Below are 6,448 nucleotides of genomic sequence, written 5' to 3'. Positions count from 1 at the left end.
GATGTTGTTGGGTAGATTTTTTAATAATCATCTTTCGATTTAGAGAGCCATTTCTGAAACATGAAGCTTTTAAAGTGGAAAAAATCGTTAGAGTCCAGTGTCCCCCTGGCCCCTGGCAGCTGGTAGAAGATACCAGCTAAACGGTTAATGCTTCTAGAAATGTGAAAAAATTCGCGGGTCGCTCATAGTCCAAATCTCTGCTTTAAAATGCTTATTAAAATGCTTATAAAATGGCGATCCACTACTGTATATTACTATAATTTTGTAAATTATAAAGTATTATAGCCAGATTCGAATCGGACACTCGTGACTAAGCTGAAATAAGACTGTGAAAAAGCTTTGGAACTGGGTATGACTAAAATGTAATGAAGTAAAATAATAGTTTTAAATGAACGTAAATGAAAAGTAGTAAAAAGATAATTTAATGTACAATCGGAGAAGTTGATTCCTATGCAAATCGGAGACCTAAGTAGTTTGGTTGCGTTACGTCAAACCCAGCTGACAGATCACAATTAACATTGAATTGACATATTCGACCAAATAACGTTGGTCTGTCAATTGCATAGGAATCAACTTCCTCGATGGTACATAAAGTAATGCAAACCTAAGATCGTATTATAACGTAATAAGGCAAAACAATGCAGAAATTGTCCTGTATTATGTATAGGGGAAACAAGAGGTCCCGAAACAGGAGCCGCTAAAAAAAAACTCTGCTTAAATTGTAAAATGTAAAATAATTATTATTGTTTTTTTTTCAATGTATTTAATGTTGTCATGAACACCGGTGCAATAAATCTTTCATGTATTCTGTTATTAATACGGGTGCAATCAAAGCAATTAACCCTCAAAAGCTACAACGGTGTTTTTACGTTTTAGTTACTTATCTAAAACGTAAAAACACCGTTGTAGCTTTTGTGCGAAAGAGGACTTTGTTGAGTTTGTACCTCATGGGCCGAGCCTCTATGTATCCTATGAACCTGCGGATGTCCCGTGCGCTGTCTGCATCTACACAAAAATGTTGAAACATCTTTTACAAATAATATGTTCAAAAGTATAACTTGATACAATTATTTTGGATTGTGCCTATGAATCAATTTATTTTATAGTACAACTTACCTCAGTGTGTAAATTTAATATTAATGACGTTTTAATAGGCTAATTGGTAAAAAGACTATTTTTTATTCGTCATTAACATGATATGTTGCCACTTTTTCAGACAAAGTTTATACACGGAACATTGTCTGTAGTGTTGTATACACTGCCGTTGGTTTTTAGTGCTCCGTTATTTGCCGCACTTTTAGCGAATGAAGCTGAGAAGATAAAGGAAACATTATATTCTCTGATTTTACGTGAAACAGGTATCATAATTATTTAAGTATAAAGATCAACGTTGCGCAAATAGTATCAACCGTCACAACGTAAACAGTAGTCATAATAGTACACAGATTCATTGTAGCATTTATGGGTTAACATGCTATCAACAAAATCTAGAATAACCACACCGTCGACATCACTCAGTCTACTGAGCCCGACTACTAACAACTACAACCTACTGTTTGATCTCATCATGCGTAAATCTAAACATTCATCCCTCAATACTTTTATATCAGGCTGCAACAAAAGACTATCTAAATTAATCCAACATATATTTATCATATTACAATTAACTCTAAGTCTGGATTTTGGTTATAAGCATACAATTTCTAAATTTAAAAGAAACGTTTTGGCTATTTTGTACTATATTGTAGCTCTGGCATTACTTATGCCTACAGTGAAACTTTTTTTTAATGAAAAAATCAATCCTTATTTTATAGGACTAGATGTGGCTTTCATGATTATAACAGTTATAATACAATCTCGGCTACCATTGGAACAGACCTTTTACTATTATCAAGAAGTTTTAAAGCAAATCGATTATGAAATAAAAGTCGCAAGTTGGAATTATTTGATCGAAATGAAACTTTTATGCTGTATTTTCCTTATTGTTGTTTATAGATCATTCATGATGTTCCTCAAAATGATTTCATTTGAGATTAAAGAAATACACCTACACCTTTTGATTCAGCTACCATCGGATATATCAGCGCTTTTACATGGTTTTGTATACTACAGTGCACTGCATAGACTTATAAATGTAAAACGAGCATTTTTTAACAACAGATCTCCAAACATAAAATTTTGTCATCGAATTTACAAGATTCTCGTCGATGCAATAGAAGATGTTCAGAGTGGTTTCAACTATTCGGTAAGATACATTAATAAATCTTCACGCCTCTGTCATAATCACTTAAAACTAAAATGTATATGTACTCATTTCAGTTTTGTTTCAAATTATTTCAATTAGTGTTCAGAACCCTGTTAATAATCAGAGAATTCATTATAAACTGGATTAAATTACAAGAGGTATGTATAATGATTTAATTTATATTTTTCATAGCGCTTTGTGCTATTAGATATTACGTACGTACGTTATCGTCGCTTTATTTTAAACCCAGCTGTCTAACATTAACTTGATAATATTGCCTGACCAAATAAAGTAAACTGTACATCAACTGCATCATAAAGTTAATATACCTAGCGGAATAGAGTAACAATCTCGAGCTGTCAAACGAAACCGAAATTGGTTTCATCTGTGTGTAAAAATATGTGTACGTATACACAAGCACGATTGAACATGATTTCTATGAGATTAAATTGTCAACGTGCGGCACGTGCCGACTGGACGTCAAAAAAAGAGTGCTGCTGTCATGTATCACACGTCTCTTTTTACCACGCAGTGTAATAGTGACATCTCTCTTGCTCAGGCCTTTGTTGCTTTATTCCGCTTATATTTAGGTATAGTTAATATACCTAAATATAAGCGGAATAGAGAAACATTACATACCTACACAATTATGGTTCAAACTGATATTATAAGTCTATGGTTCAAACCTACGCGACCAAGCGACTGCGAAGCGGGAGCGTCAAGTTACGTCAAGTTGTCAAATGTGACGTTTTGAAGTGTCATATTATAACATAACTAGATTTCTGTTTCATTATTATATCTTGTATTTGCATGGTCGCATGAAGTCATCACCCGTGCCCCTACATGGCAATCAGTTTACGTTATGTTATAACTTAGAACGTAAACTGATTGCCATGCAGTGGGCACGGGTTCACATTTTTTGCCTCAACTCTGACGCTGGCAACTCCTAAATGGGGAGGCTACGCCAAAAGAAGAAGAAGAAGAACATAACTAGACTTCTTTTTTAACCCTTTAACCGCCAAGGTCGGAATAATCCGACAAATATTTTCATGTCCATTTCGCTAAGGTCGGATATTTACGACCAGCACCACTACTCGGTTAATCTGCCTTTTTTGTTTGATAGCACTGTATTATATTAAAATAATGTTTATACTTGGTAAATAGTCAATGAAGTAATCATTTACAATTGATTACACTTTAGTTTCTTAATTAGAAGACCTAAAAGTTAAATAAATTACAAAAATATTATTAGTATTTATGTCCAACGCCTGAGTCGGAAAAATCCGACAGTAGGGACGGGACATAAGCAATGATTTACTGATACAAAAATCCACATAAATTAAAACATTTCTGTATAAACTAACTAATTTATTATAAAACAAATAAAGCAATGGTTACTGAACAAATAAATGTGTTTGTTTTACTTAATTTATAATAAACTAGCGACCCGCCCCGGCTTCGCACCGGTAAAAAATATATTATAGCATATGTCACTCACTGAATAAATGATTAAAATCGATTCAGTCGTTTTTAATCTATACTAATATTAAAAAGAGGTAAACTTTGTTTGTTTACTCATAGATCTACTACTACTACTCGACTAAGAGCTGACGACCAAATCAATCATGTAGCTTCAGGTGTGTTAAAACTCCGTTAGTTACTTCCCTGAACAACCCTTTCTGCGTGCTGGCAGGCCGTGGGAGTCATTTTTTCCCTACCCCACTACACCCACACCCACCGCCCACGTCCTGTCAGAACGCAGATTATCAGAAAGGGTTGTTCAGGGAAGTAGCTAACGGAGTTTTAATACAGCTGAACCTACTTTTTTTTTTCTTTTTTTCCCCACCCCACTACTCCCACACAAATGTCAGTGATTGAATTGACGATTCCCATCCCTAGCCTGCATGTTTAGAAACGAATGTTGTGCTGGCACACCCTGCACCACGGTCGGAAAAACACGACCGCTTCTGACATCATAAACGAGTGCCGCCTCCTAGAATTTTCCACTAGTGTTATGCTTATGCTGATGCTATCGATAAATGTAATTGAAGTGGATACTTAAATTAGAAATAAAATTACAATAAATTACAAAGTAACGCTTTCCTATCTGTCTGTCTGCTACGACATTTAGATGAAATTGTATGCATGTGAAGGGGATGGGGTATCGATCTACTATTGAAAATCTATATTTGTAGTAGAACAACTCAATTATTTAATCCGTGGAAGCTATGAAATTAATATTATTTGAAATGTAATAACAAATATCGGGAATTATGTCACTTCACTATTCAAGCTGTTTTTATTTAATGTTTTTGCCAGCGTTGTATATTTACTTACATCAGCATCAGCACCGGTCGCCCCACGCGCGCTCCCCACTCGAGCGACTTACGCGCCGCCCCCAGCCCCACTCGCTCACCACCACCATTGCGCCTATAAAAGTGCTGCACTTGACAGTTCGGGTGATTTTCATCTTGCGACTTCCGAAGCGTACAGATGTCGTACTATTAATATAATAAACGTAATTTTGTGAAAAAGTGATTTTGTTTTAAATTAATAAGCTGCTATTGGCAAATACATTCAAAGATTTCATGTCGGAAATGATGGAGCGGATGACTCAAGAAAACCAGGCAATTTTTTTAGAAATGATGAACGTTATTCGACCTGAAAATTCAAGGATTCGCATATCCGACGTTTATTTTCCAAGCTTTGACCCAGACAAAGAAATGGATGTAAAAGAATGGGTTAATTTAATTTCACGCACACAAAAAGAATACAATTTGAAGGATCACGAAGTACGACTAAAAGCACCTAGTGTTTTGAAAGGCAGAGCACAATCTTGGGCTGACGATTGCTTACTTCGCACTACTACTTGGGCTGAAATGAGAGAGGACATGCTACAAACATTCGAGGCAGAAAGCAGGTATTTCTCTGATATATTAAAATTTAGAAGATACACAATTGAAAATGCCGAAAGTATTCCTGAATATATTTCAACTATGTGAAATAATGAAACCGAATCCTACCGAACAAGATGCAGTAGAATTTGTCATTGGCAGTATAACTGATGACTCTTTGCGAACAGAATTACTTAATACCAAATCCAATACTGTACCGGAGCTTATTGCTATTGCCAAAACCATGCAAAAACGGAAGCCCTTCCGATTCGTGACAGCGCTACTTCTTTCAAAAGAGCCAAAACCGAGCGTAACGGTAATTTTGATGAAAAATTAACATGCTTTGTTTGTGTAAAACAAGGACATCGAGCAAGATGGTGTAGTCACAATTCTATAGTCCAAGCTAGATCTAAAGCAAATCAATCAGCTTCTAAAGAATCCTCTGAAAAGAAGAAAAAAGAGTGTTCATATTGCTCCCTGCCAGGTCACACATATGAGACATGTTAAAAGCGCATCAATGCTGAAAAAAATGTCAACTTATGCCAGAAAGGTAAGAATGTTTCAAATGTAATAATTGTTCTCAGTAATCAGCAAATATTTCAGGCATTGTTCGACAGTGGTCCGACTGTTCACTAGTGAGAGAATCAAGAAAGAAAAACAGCCGCAAAACTTTCTGGATCTCGAATAACGAAACTAACTTATTTAAAAGGAATTGGACCAGTACCTATTATATCAGCATTCCAAATTTCTCCTATTCTTCCGATAAATGATATTTATGTTGAACTCAATCTTCATGTGGTACTTGATAATGAAATTCCTGTAGAAATCTTAATAGGAAAAGATATTTTGAGCATACCAGGTATTGAAATTACACTTACCAATAATGGAGTTAATATAACAAATAACAAAGAAACTATTACTAAAAATGTTTGGCAACTTTCGGCTTCAACGATTGACACAGACTTGACAGAAAAACAAGATATCGAAGAATTATTAACAGTTTTGAATAAATATCAAGAATCGTTTACGGAAGGCGTGTCAAGCTCTAGGATAACTACAGGTGAGCTTTCTATACGACTAAAAAACCCTGATAAGACAGTGAACCGTAGACCTTACCGTTTAGCACCGATTGAACGTGAGAAAGTCAAAGCAATAATTAAAGACCTTCTACAAAAGAATATTATTCGAGAAAGTAATTCTCCATTTGCAAGCCCGATAATTATGGTAAAAAAGAAAAACGGGGAAGATAGACTTTGCGTCGACTACCGTGAACTAAATGCGAATACAGTTAGAGATCATTACCCTTTGC

General features: G+C 35.2%; 1 pseudogene; it reads left to right on the top strand.

Annotated features, from left to right (window-relative positions):
- Positions 1–1,471: 1,471 nt before the first annotated feature.
- On the top strand, positions 1,472–5,775 carry LOC121733256 (annotated as a pseudogene).
- The last annotated feature ends 673 nt before the right edge of the window (positions 5,776–6,448 follow it).

The sequence above is a fragment of the Aricia agestis genome, chromosome 1, assembly GCF_905147365.1.
Source record: "Aricia agestis chromosome 1, ilAriAges1.1, whole genome shotgun sequence".
Classification (NCBI taxonomy): Eukaryota; Metazoa; Arthropoda; class Insecta; order Lepidoptera; family Lycaenidae; genus Aricia; species Aricia agestis.
Note: the sequence above shows the minus strand (reverse complement) of the source record. Positions and strands in the feature narration are given on the sequence as shown.